Source organism: Montipora capricornis, chromosome 3 (assembly GCF_036669925.1).
Source record: "Montipora capricornis isolate CH-2021 chromosome 3, ASM3666992v2, whole genome shotgun sequence".
In the NCBI taxonomy this organism is placed as follows: Eukaryota; Metazoa; Cnidaria; class Anthozoa; order Scleractinia; family Acroporidae; genus Montipora; species Montipora capricornis.
In genome coordinates this window covers 45,291,204-45,304,804 of record NC_090885.1, presented here as the reverse complement: position 1 = coordinate 45,304,804, position 13,601 = coordinate 45,291,204, and the positions used below count along the sequence as shown (strand labels likewise).

At 42.1% G+C, this 13,601-nt stretch overlaps 3 non-coding genes across 3 annotated transcripts; 1 reads left to right on the top strand and 2 right to left on the bottom strand.

Moving 5' to 3' along the window:
- Nucleotides 1-8,715: 8,715 nt before the first annotated feature.
- On the bottom strand, nucleotides 8,716-8,787 carry Trnat-ggu (transfer RNA threonine (anticodon GGU)). The gene has a single exon. It is a non-coding gene; the product is annotated as a tRNA-Thr (tRNA).
- A 307-nt stretch (nucleotides 8,788-9,094) lies between these two features.
- Trnat-ggu (transfer RNA threonine (anticodon GGU)) lies at nucleotides 9,095-9,166 on the bottom strand. Its single transcript has one exon. It is a non-coding gene; the product is annotated as a tRNA-Thr (tRNA).
- A 471-nt stretch (nucleotides 9,167-9,637) lies between these two features.
- On the top strand, nucleotides 9,638-9,709 carry Trnat-ggu (transfer RNA threonine (anticodon GGU)). The gene has a single exon. It is a non-coding gene; the product is annotated as a tRNA-Thr (tRNA).
- Nucleotides 9,710-13,601: the final 3,892 nt, after the last annotated feature.

Genomic DNA, 13,601 nt, shown 5'->3' with positions numbered 1-13,601 from the left:
TACACAACCAAGGTTTATTGTGTGAAAAGAAGCTGCACTCTGGCGAGATTTCCCTATTTTAATAACACGTTTCTTGAAATTCCCAATCAAGTTATGAAGAGATTGAAGCAATCTCACTTGAATGTGCTGCGGGATGGGCTTGGTTTTCAAGGGTAAAAAGCCGTGAAATTCCCGACAGTAGAAGCGTGAAACTGGTATCTTAACTGACTCAAACGAAATAAGCGATTATTGTTCAGTGTAATACATTGAGTATGTGAAACATTGTTGTAAAACTGAACAGGACCCCTACAGTTCCATGCATTCTACGACCACAGCCAGTTCTGTTAAGAATGGATTTTCCGTTTGAGAACTGTTAACTTTCATACCAAAGCATCTTGTCGGGTGAGACTAAGTTGTGGAACTGCAGACGGCGGAACCGCGGAGCCTAGAGAAAGTACTGTTTTTATTGAAACCCCACGATAAAAACGATGAGATTTACATTAATATTTGTAAAATATCGACTGTACCCGCCGATTATCGTCTCCCAGGTGCCATTTCTAGCTGGGATCTGCCTATTTGAACCATCTGCCTCAAGTTAGCCGATTAACTGAAGAATTGCGTGACAAGTCACGATAACAATGACCATCTGCTCAATTCCCTGCTTCCGGTGACTTTCCGTTGTTGTTGTTTTTAGAAGGTCTTCAGACGAAAGACTTATCATGCCGCAACATGAATGGACGAAGGAACGTATCGTTGCTTCGGCTTCATGTTTTTACCGCTGTGTAAAAGTTGATATTTCGAAAAATTGACTTTCATTTTATTCTTCTCCGCGATAAATAAATGTAGGATATACGCTCACGATTCAAGTATATTTATGTGAAAGGCCTAAATTCCTCAAACCAAGCGGGGTCGTCTTTTGAGGTTGTAAATTGTAAGTTGGTAGATTGTGACTTGTCACGCAATCCACCAGTTATCAGAATGCAAATACGCAGATAACATGTACAGCTAGAAATGGCGCCTGGAACGCGATAATCGGCGAGTACTGTCGATATGTAATATGTAATAAACATTACGTAAATCTCATCTTTTATACCATGTGGTTTCAAAAAAACCAGCCATTTTTCAAGGTTCCACAGGTTCCGCGGTATGTAGTTCCTCAACTTAGTCTTACCCCATCTTGGCAATTGTTAGTGATGGACAAATACAACTGTGACATTTGTTCTTGATAACGATGTTGAAATTTCGGAGTGATGACTGCTAGCAAAGTATACGCGTTTTTTCCAAAAAAAAATTAAAATGCTTTTTCATTGAAATTTTCTTTCATTTGTGTTCATACACGTTTGCGAAGAAAACACCATCGAAAGAGACAAAAATTTTAATCAGTAAACTTACCGTCCCCTCTCTGTTGAACCGGATACCACCAAAGTGTAAGATGTAAAATGCTCGTTCGATTCAATCTCTCTTAAAAATGGCAGCATAGTGAAGTAAAGCACCTTTTTGAACCAGATAAATTTAAGGAAAGATCTTGTTCTTACGATTACAATTTCACGGCGGATTCTCATCGCGATATGTGCATAAACCTAACCTCTTCCAGGGTTTCCTTTCACCATTTCTCTAGACTTTCCATGCCCCTTCCTGTTCCATGGAAAGCTACGAGGGAGGTTACGTTGCTCTAAATCTACAGACCGTGATTTGGAAAAGCCTCAAAACGTTTATGTACTTTAGATTCCACGAAGATCAAGTATCAAATATCCGAATGTATTCTTCTCCATCATCGTCAACATTCTTTTAAAAGTCTTAGGTCTTAGTTTCTGAGATTTGGCGGGGGTCTTCGGCCTTTGTTTTTGAGATTTGGCAGGGGTCTTAGGTCTTAGTTTTTGAGAGTTGGCCGGGGTCTTAGGTCTTAGTTTTTGAGAGTTGGCCGGGGTCTTAGGTCTTAGTTTTTGAGAGTTGGCCGGGGTCTTAGGTCCTAGTTTTTGAGATTTGGCGGGCCGGGGTCTCAGGTCTTTGTTTTTGAGACACCCCAATACGGTGGCTATAATTTGCTCCAATATGCTGGATTTAAAGCAAATGATTCAATGCAAGTTTGAAAAAAATGTTAACTTAGTGATATGTCATGTTTTTTTCGCAGTACCGTGCTGTTTTAAGCGCTATTTTGCGAGGTGAATATTTGACTTCGGCGGTTAGTTCAACCGCCGAAGTCAAATATTCACCTCTCACTCCTCTATTGAAATTATATCTCCTTTCATGTTAGGTTACAGTAAATCCGGCTTCATGCAACATGGACTCACTAAAGGGAAAGGCCCCTTATGTGAAGGAGGCGAAGTACATTATAGGAACCCTTTAAGAGCCAAGCGAAGCTGGAGGCCCTGATAACCTGTCCACTTGCATTTTAAACATAGTTGTCTCCATTACTAGCACAGCATTTCCAACATTCTTAGACTAATGAGTACGACTTAAGGACGTTCGCGCCCAAAATGTTCCCACGTACAGATTTTTTCCAAACTTGTCACGCAGAAAGGTAATGATCTACTTTTGCCAAAAAGGCAAAAAAAAAAAAAAAAAAATGGGGGTCACCGTGCTCGTTTTCGTGATACTGGTGCATGTTTAGAAGCTTGCGCTATTTTACGACGATCTTACCTTACAACTTTCAGCAACAAAAAAAAAAAAACGCTACATTATTGAAATTTAGATCAGGTAAACGTAGTCAGTTCAACAAAACTAATTTAACTAAATAAACTTTTGCAGCGGATGTCTTTTTCTGAGGTAAAATAGACCTTGAAAAACGATACATATTACTCTAACAAAGAAAACTTTGGTCGCACGAGAGCATAAAAGGGGAAATATTCGTAACTTCTCACGTACCGATTTTTTTTTGTTTTTCGTTAAAATGGACAAAATCAGGAAAGGAAGTGATCTGCGTCATTGCTTGACATTTCCGAGAAGACCTGGGTCCACAACTGTCCCATGATGCAACAAGCGACCCTTTGCCTTAGGGTGGATCAGACACTGGCTCGATGCCACGTTTGTTTACCTTCGTGGTCTGCGATGCATGACGTGTGCGTGACATGCGCGAAAAAATGCGCAGTAGCAAGGGGTACGAACGTCCTTAATGAGAGGAGAAATGCAGATGTTGCTCTATTCTTTAAAGTAGCTGAAACACGTTTCACCACTTTTAAGACACATTCTTCTTAGAAGGGTCACAACTGCTACCTTGCATACGGCGAGAGCTACTGAAATTTAAATTGACCAATCAGAATCCAACGAGCGGGAAAAACTGTGCTATCCGACGTCACGTCAATTGTTCGAAATTAAAGGACCAGAAAACCATTGAAAAGATTTTGTGGCAACTTTTTTGTCAACAAACTTTGGCGCCAAAACTGGGTTGCCAGCGAGGGGCGATTCAAACGTCAGCTGTTGTGCTGTTGTGCTTTTTTCTTACTAATTTGAGACGAATTCAGTCTGTTATTTTCGAATTAAGTGTAAGAAGTCGTCAAAACTGTATTTGACTACCACCTGCACTGCGGGCGCGGGTTCCGTATGCAAGGTATACTGTAACACGTAACAAAAATGTTTTATTACCTGATGAAACACCAATTATTGCTTAACAAAATGCGCCCACTATTATGACGTAATAGGTTACCATGGAAAGCTCTCTTTAAAAGCTCTGAATTGGCTCCAATGAATTTTTGTATCTCGGATTACTTATTGCCATTCTACAATAAAAATGGAGGTCACCGAATTCCTTTTTGAGATATAGCCAAAGGAAAGACGAAATAAAGGAATTTTTTAGAGAGCTTTCATGTTGCCATTGGCATTTTGTAGGATCTAGTTTGTACGTATTGCGGGCCTACGGAATTGCCCATAATAGTCTCGGAATGTTTTTCTTGCAATGTGCTTTGAAACCACAGGCACCCCAAGCTCAGTGTGAGCATAACCGACAAAAATGGGTATCCCGATAAAAAGCTTATGAAGGTAATTAGATGAAAAAATTCTCTATTAAAAAGCCAAACCTTATTGCCATCGTGGGTAGCTTCCTTCCTGTGTGGTTATTTTCCAGATCCGACGCGATTTGAGCCATTTCTCAATTTCGTGGTTGTGAACGGTATAATAAAATCCCAAGGCTGGAGACTAAATTCTCAGTGGCAAGATTTCGGCACAGGTCCCTACTTCATTTATCATGCATGCGCTCCTTTGCTTCAAGAAAACAATAGCGATAACAATAGACTTCCTTTAGGACTGTGGCGCTTTGTTCTTTTATCTTAGACTGAAATACGGAAAATCGAACATTTTCTCCTGCAATTTTGACACTTATCCTGCAGTTTTAGCTATTTTTCAATTTTAGAATAAGCGAAAGGGAGGCGTTTTCAAGCAATCGTTGTAATATAGAATTCAGATTCTTATACATAACAAACAGATCAAGTGGCTACCTGCTCTTTTTTTTCGTGAAGTTGTTTGCGAATTTGCCGAAGCACTGTAAATTGTGTTTTTTCTTCCTTTCCTGTATAAGGCACGGCATTTTAAGATCACGAACGGTGTATTTAGTGCGCTTTTGCGTTTTATCTCTCTTTGTGGAGATCGACGAAATATCCTCAATGATGCTTTCAAGTGCATAACTTCGGTAGGGATCCATGAACGTTCTTGTAAGAGGCATACCAGCACCATGTCTTTTCAATGCCCCGCTGTGGGCTCGTTTGTCTTGGTCGACGAAGATTACGCGATTGTTAACTATGGGATGATGTTAGCCCTCGTCTTGTAGGCAATCGTAAGCTTTCCGGCCACCGATCGCTAGGGCTAATATTTTTTCAAGGAGAGCTCACTCCCAGAAATCACGAGTTCCGGCGGATTGAAGGTTATCCATTGAACATTGAATCTCCCGATGCACTTTGTCTTTGCCCACTGACTGCATTTCCACACAGGTTTTGGACATTTCAGTGACTACGAAAGTAAATTGTGTTCTTTGCACCACTCTACGCACTCTATGCACCTTTTGGGATCAGCTATACTGAAGCAGAGACAACAGGGGCACCCAACGAGAATATAGTTCTAAACCACTTAAACATAGCATTGTTAACGGTATTTTAGTATTTAAGCGGTAGATATAGGCATATTTTTGTTCCCTAAAAATGTTTCATCTGTTCAGATTTCCTAGCTGAAAGCCGAGTGATTCGAAAATTATAGGGATCAAAACCTACCTTTTCGAAAATTTCAGCCAGAAAAAAAGCTCCCGAAAATTCTAAGTGACCCTTTTAGGTTAAAAATCCGTTAAACATGGGCAATTATACCATTTTTTTGATGTTCAAAAATCCTAGGACAGGCAGGCAAGCAAGAAATTTTACTTACAAATGTTCCGAAAATTGTAGATCTCAAATCGTCTTCCGAACAGATATTTCCCGAAAATTGACGTTGGGTGCCACTGAGACAATTTCCAAACGTTCAAATCTCGCTTTGCTGACGCTATTACTTCGGTAGCCATCTTGATTAATATTACGACTGAATACACTAGTTTGCTTCAAAAGAAGGGAAACGGGAACGATTTTAATTGCAATGAACTCGTGCATTGAAGTTTCCCATGAAGGATGCACTGAGACTGGGAGCGTGGTAAACTCTTCCCTGCAATAAACTTGGCATGAAGGAAGAGCAGAGATCACAGCAAGCTGGATAAACCTAAAACTATCACAGGGACTAACCTTAAGCCTAAACAGTGTCTTCAGTGGTAATTAGAGTTACGGTTAGTATTATTAAAAGCATGGGGTTGTTTCAAGATTAGTAAAACACAGGAGCCCAGGTGATGGGCTCCTGTAAAACAGGGACCTCTGAACTGTAACCTACGAGTTCTAGGCTCGATTGTAGGTGCCCGGCACGGCACGTGTATATAATTACTTATAACTGTTATGCAAGTAGTCAGCCAGAATTCAAAATAAATATCATTTTCAAGGTGTGAATTAGCAACTTGACATGTTAGCTCAGTGGTCAAGTAATCCAAAGGTTTACAGCGGGTTGGAGTTCAAGGCAAGCTGTGAGTAATACAAGAAAACGTCGAGCGGGATATGGAAAAAGGACGACAGGACGAAGGGATAGAAACAGGAAAGCTGGGACAAAAAAGAGCAACGGTGTGAGCGATGTGGGCAAAGAAGAGAGAGAGAAAGGGAGAAAGGGAAAGGCAGCGAGAGGGAGAGAAAAAAGGGTCCATTTTCAGTTATTTATACCGTAAGTACAAATTAGCCATGTATATATTCGATTCCCTTGGGTGTACGTATTGTTCTTCAAAACAATAGCCCGAATGTATAATTAATTTATTGTGCATGCATGTAGGGACCTGTACGGAAATCATTCCTTCTCAGGTGCCACCAATTTAAAGTCAAATAATTATATTCCTGGATAAAATGTTCCCACGGTCACAATTCCACATCACAATCAATTGACAAAGATTGAACTTTCGTCCCAACCCACCATCAACGTACTGCGCAAACGTTTGTTCCCAGTACGCCTCTTTCGTGTTGACTAACTCGCCAAGCCGGAAAGCGTTGAAAGATGCGAGAATGAAAGCCGTAGTGAACAAACGAACATAGCGCTTTTATTGTTAATAGGACTTGTACGTAGTAGGCTCATCGCGAACGTAACTGTAGTTGTCAAGCCTGTTTTCGTTGCTTGCCAACCGCAAATCTTTTTATTCCCCTTGTGTCTCCCGACATGACTGTTTTCTCTCAGATCAGTGTCAGATGCTAATAATTAAATTTCACTGGCTTCAGTAAGTCCAACCACAAAATATTCGAAGCACAATATCCTACGAGAACAAAGTTTATTTGCATGTTAATTCAATGAAAGCTTGAGTCAATACAGTCATTTCGGGACCCAGGTGAATAAAGAAATTTGCGGTTGACAGAACTACGGTCTGCCACCCCGGTAAGGCTCAGTTTGTTATCAACGGTCGAAGCGGTAGCCACTTTGGTGTGGAAGGGTATACTTTAAAATCATTTTGAATCCGTGCTCACAACAGGTTTCTGCCTCATTATAGTTTTCCAGAAAGACTTAATTTTGTTTCTTAGCGCGCTGTTACAAATTTGCCACATTTAATTATCGGCTACAATAATCAAAAACTAACTTGGACGCAGTTGTTAACTAATTTATACCAGGGGCCCGTTTCTCGTTTGCTAGAGTTGTTCGAATATCCCGACTTCTTGTTTTGGTTTCGTGGTTTTGCAGTTATCGGTCACGCGTGACTGACACCAGAATACATTTAAAATTTTAACTCATGCATGCTCAATACGAAATGTCCCTGAATCGAGGCCGCTGGCAGACCCGAGACTGCTCACAGGGTTCGAGAAACGGGCCCCTGGTATCAATCAGTTAAGAATTGCGTTCAAGTTAGTTTTTGATGGTTGTATCCGATAATTAGGTGTGGCAAATTTATAACAGCGTGGTAAGAAACAAAATTCAGTCTATTTGGAAAACTATAATGAGACAGAAACCTGTTGTGAGCATGGATTTAAAGTGATTTTAATAAAAATAAGCGCTCTTCGCATTAATTCTCTCTCCAGACAATTCCACCCTCCATGCTATTCCTTACTTTTTTTTGGGATCATTTGCGGTGCAGTTTGGGGATAATTTGCGGACCCGTACAGAGCGGAGAAAAAAAAGTGAGCGGCGGACAAAATCAAGGTTAAAAAAAGAGAGCAGAGACACTTGTGTCTTACGAAAAAGGAGAGAAGAAATAGATGTCAAGTTCAGTGCCAGTGAAGGAACGAATTCAGAACTAATGAGCACTTTTGAAAGGGTAAAAGGTAAAGTTACCTACGAGAAAAATGCCAATGCGTGAGAAATGCTCGTGTCGCCGTGAGAGCGTGAGATTGCATCGAAATGCGTGAGAATCACGCTCAATGGGTAAGACTTGAGAGCTCTGCACAAACGAAGAAACTTTGAAACCCATGAACTCATAGGAATATCGATTCACTCTAATCTTAAATGGGACTTGCACGTTGGAACTATTTGCAAGAAAGCAAGTAAACGTCTCCATGCTCTACGGTGTTTGAAGCGAAGTGTTGTGCTTCTTAGAGACCTTTGTTCTGTTTTCTGCTGTTTTATTCGACCCGTCGTTGAATATGCGTGTCCTGCGTGGCACTCTTCACTGTCTAATGCCCTGTCTGACGAATTTGAACAAATACAGAAACGAGCTACAAAGATCGCTCATCTGAAACTATCCACCCTCCAAGAGCGCAGAGATGAGCTTTGTCGTCGTTTTTACAAGACCATAATGCGACCTGAAGACCTAATCAATGATGTTTTACCTCCAATAACTGAATCTGTCTACTCTTTCCGGAACGCAAGGAAAATTCCACTACTTAAATGTCGCACGAAACGTTTCCAGAGTAGCTTTATCCCTTACGCAGTTAAGAAATGGGACGCGTCACCTTAATTTCAGCTGACATTGTATATATTTATTAAATATTTCGTACGAATTTTATTAGTTTTATATCATTGTAATCTTGAGTTTTTCAAATATTGTCAAATTTATTTGCCAATCATTAGAGTTGCATATATACATATATATATATATATATATATATATAATTGTGTAAGTTTGAGCGGGGAAATAACAACAACTAACTGCCTCATTTACCTTTGGATCACCAACCTATTCCCTTCAGAAGGCGATTCACAGTGATTTCTGACAAGTATTAATTAGTAGTGTAGGATGGGAACAGAAATCGATACAACAAAGGAAATGAGTGAAAATGTGTTCAGCCGGGAATCGAACCCGGGTCTCCTGGTTACCGGTCAGATGCCTTACCACTCGGCCACTGAACCAACCCCGCCATCCAGCCGAATTGGAAGGACCTTTAAATGGCAAGCTCTGAGGAGAATCGCACATTTTCTGCAGTGAGGATCGCGTCACTATGCTCAAGTTGATCAGCGATTCACAGTAAATTTCCCCCTATATATGAAATGATTGTGTAAGTTTGAGCGGGGAAATAACAACAACTAACTGCCTCATTTACCTTTGGATCACCAACCTATTCCCTTCAGAAGGCGATTCACAGTGATTTCTGACAAGTATTAATTAGTAGTGTAGGATGGGAACAGAAATCGATACAACAAAGGAAATGAGTGAAAATGTGTTCAGCCGGGAATCGAACCCGGGTCTCCTGGTTACCGGTCAGATGCCTTACCACTCGGCCACTGAACCAACCCCGCCATCCAGCCGAATTGGAAGGACCTTTAAATGGCAAGCTCTGAGGAGAATCGCACATTTTCTGCAGTGAGGATCGCGTCACTATGCTCAAGTTGATCAGCGATTCACAGTAAATTTCCCCCTATATATGAAATGATTGTGTAAGTTTGAGCGGGGAAATAACAACAACTAACTGCCTCATTTACCTTTGGATCACCATCCTACACTACTAATTAATACTTGTCAGAAATCACTGTGAATCGCCTTCTGAAGGGAATAGGTTGGTGATCCAAAGGTAAATGAGGCAGTTAGTTGTTGTTATTTCCCCGCTCAAACTTACACAATCATTTCATATATAGGGGGAAATTTACTGTGAATCGCTGATCAACTTGAGCATAGTGACGCGATCCTCACTGCAGAAAATGTGCGATTCTCCTCAGAGCTTGCCATTTAAAGGTCCTTCCAATTCGGCTGGATGGCGGGGTTGGTTCAGTGGCCGAGTGGTAAGGCATCTGACCGGTAACCAGGAGACCCGGGTTCGATTCCCGGCTGAACACATTTTCACTCATTTCCTTTGTTGTATCGATTTATATATATAAATATAGCAGCATTGCATCACCCAGCAAGTATAGTAAATAATGGCCATCAGGAGGTGCATTTGCTTGGATTTCTCTGACGCATTTACTAGGGTACCACAGGAAAGGTTACTTCATAAGCTATATCACTATGGTATAATGGTTGTCTGTTGCCCTGGGTGAGGGAGTTCCTGACCCAGAAAACCCAAAAAATGACCGCTGACCATGGAGGGCATTACATTTGACTGATGTGATGTAAGCTCAGGAGTTACATGGGGCACCGTGCTAGGACCACTGTTACTCCTTTTAAATATTGCCTCTACACCATTTAATCTTAATATCCATATTCTCGATAGAGTTCGTCGTTTATTCTTGGGTAGTATAATATATCAGGATTTAAAATAGTCAATTCACAATGCACAGACCTCCTCAAGTGCCAAACAGACATGAACAGATCCTTCGTAAACTAAGTGAAATTTCTGGCATACTTCTGCACAATGCATACGTAAATCCAAATCCGTAATATGTGGCTCATTCAGGCCTAAACTAGAGTACGCCAACCATGGTACCCTTATCTGCAAAAGGACAAATGCCAACTTGATATGGTAAATCCTAAGCTGCTAGATGTTGTTTTAACAACTATTTAAGGCAATCTAGGAAATGAAATAAATGTGTTTATGTTGAATGTGGCATGTTTAATAACTAATTATTTCCTATGTTTCAGTTGAGGCGCTCCTGTCATTCCGAAATTTATGTAATATTTCATGTATCCTGCACTCCAAAGTGGCACTCGTTCCCTTTCAAACTCTGAGTTAGAAAGTCAGGATCCCCCCCCCCACCCCTTCCTCCAAACTCTTAGTTCCATGTGGATGACGGGTGTGCCTTACCTTTGCTGGGATCATGTTCTCTATATTTGGGTATTCCTAGGTTATTTCATTAGTACTAAAGAAAAGAAAAGAAAAGAAAGAGAAGTATGTCCTTCTTACATCGGTCTTACATTGCGCTTCTCGTGATGTTCGAATGTGTATGTGGTGAATATCCGGACCCGGATTATCTTCATTGTAGGTGGTGACAATGATCACTGGACCATGGAAAATAGTGTATTTATTCCAAAATGGCTAAGCACATTGTTGATCGATGGGTATCTTTGCTCAGTGTTTAATAAAGGAAACGCTAATTGAACGGTTTAAGATGAAACGAAATGACTCATTGAAACATCTTTTGCAGAAAAAAAATGAAAGAGAAACGAAGGTGAGATGTGAAAACATCTTTCCAAGATGACCAAACTTTCGTGCAGTGGTGCACGTAAAGGTCACTTTGTCACGTGCAGGACACGTGAAGATGTGCACTATATCTCGCCACTTGAAAATACTTTCAGAAGTACACAAGTTGCTTGAGGATGGCCACGCCAAATGAATCCATAGGCTCGATTACCAGCCGCTGTTTCGGGAAATAAGCCAGCGCTCACTCCCGAAATCTCGGCTGGACTCGTGAGGTGAGCCATTGTTAATCTCCGCCAATCAGAAACTCGCCTGCACAAATCCGTCTGGCATAAATTATATGTTTTGGCTGCGAAGGTATTCTTTGACCCGGCCTGTTCGAGGTTTACAGTGGTTTAAGATAGGAAACATCCAAGATTGCGACAACGAAAAGTGTTCGAGAAGCTGGAGAATGGGAATTGTGTCGTCTTCTACCGCCTGATTTCGCAAACTTCTCTGATTTTCCAGTTGGCGCCAAGGTCAAAATACGGTTTTCAAATCCATTGCTATTGCAATTTTCTCCTCATACTTCGCTAATGTAAGAGCAAGTAAAATTCCTCAAGATCAGTTGAAAGTACTGCTGAGTTTATTGCTGGCAAAACGAGGGGGCCGAAGAGGTCGACTGAGAGCTAAGGCAGCCGAAGATTTCGTTGATGATTCGCCGGTTGAATTCAAACTCACATCGATCATTTAACCACAAACTCAAGCTCGTATCATCTGGAAACTTCGCACAGACGTTTTAAGCATTGTTATGTAATTTCTGTTTTCTTAAAATCACTGTTTTTGGGATGTCTAATGCTATTTCCCCGCAACTATTAACTTGGCATAAATTATATTTTGAATTTACGTCACAGACACAATCTATCGCTCACGCGTCCAGCCGTCTCTTCTCGGGGAGGATACCCGAACTCGAGTTAGCGGCGGAAATCGAGCCTAATGAATCCATAGCACGAGAATCAAATATTTAAAATATACCATTTGTTGTAATTTAAATACTCACAGTGACATGCACCCAATTGTCAAAATAAAAGAATTACAATTCTCTGTGATCAAATTTTGGATAAGCACTTATCAAGGACATACAGTAAGCAAAATCTATTGTAAAATTTCCATGTACATTACCAGTATGACTTGTTAATTAATTTCCTGTCATAATTATATTTAGTATAAATACACAGGTGATTATACAAAATCGCGCGCTCTCATTGGCTCGCTATCTCGAATTATCAGCCGATAATCACCTCGATGGACAAAATGGCTGCCAGTAGTCGTTTTGCCAGGTCCAGATCCAGGTCCAGGTCAGGTCAGGTCGCTCCTGCCACAGGTATCATGCTACCCTGTGCTACCTGCCGCATACAGAGAAGGAAAACTCTGTCAAAAACCTCCGCTGCCTTGCGGCTAATATCTCTTTAGAGAAAAGGCTTCAGGAGTTAACCTCGAGGAGAAATCTGGAGCTGGAGTCCCATAGGCAGTTCGTCGTTGTAATCAATCTCGTTCTGGCAACTCCTGCGACGTCAATGGCCCCGGACCGTACCGGTCCTGCCGTTCCGTCCCGACCAGTCATCGCCGTGGAGAGGGGGGTCCTGCTAACTGGGCAAGAGCTGGTCCTCCTTATCCCTCTGCCCTGGCCTCTGCACTGGAGAGGACACTCCAGCTTAGCCTTACAGCGTCGAACCAACACGGAAAGCCGCAGTCACCGGTTATAAGCCACAATGCTTGATTGGCGTAGAGCGTGGCGCGAGGGGTCGCTTTCGTCGGTAGGAGGGATCTTCGGATCTCACTTGACAGCTACCGCCCGCCTAAGCCGGGCAGCCCCCGGTCAATCAGTTGCTGTCCCGCCACGGTCTGTCTTCCTCATTGGGTGCATGGGGATTAGGTAACAACCGACAAGCAGACCGCAACATCCGCACCAAGCAAGATAACAAAACAAGAACAAGCAAAAGTAAGAGACCAGCTCTTAAACTGGGAACCTGGAACGTCCGCACCATGACTACCGGAATTGATGATCTTCAGAACACTAGTGATGCACGAAAGACCGCCGTGATCAACGATGAGCTTCTGCGACTGAAGATAGATATCGCCGCCTTGCAGGAGACTCGTCTAGCAGACTCTGGAACGCTGAAAGAAAAGGACTACACCTTTTTCTGGCAAGGAAAGAGCGCTGAGCATCGTAGAGAACACGGGGTGGGCTTCGCTGTCAGGAACACCTTGTTGAAGATGGTTGAACCAGGCGACAAGGGATGTGAACGACTGCTGACTCTCCGCCTCTACACCGATCCAATCTCCCTCATCAGTGCCTACGCTCCTACTCTGACATCAACACCTGAGGCTAAAGACGAACTCTTCTCCAACTTGAATGTCGTCATCAAGAACATCCCCAACAATGAACAACTCGTCGTTCTGGGCGACTTTGATGCCAGGGTGGGCGCCGACCAAGACTCCTGGCCCTCCTGCCTTGGTTCCTTTGGAGTTGGCAAGGTCAACGACAACGGACAGCGTCTACTAGAGTTTTGCTCTTGTTGGTGTGACCAACACCTTCTTCCAGACGAAGCCACAACACCGGGTGTCCTGGTGTCATCCACACTCGAAACACTGGCACACTGGCACCAGCTTATC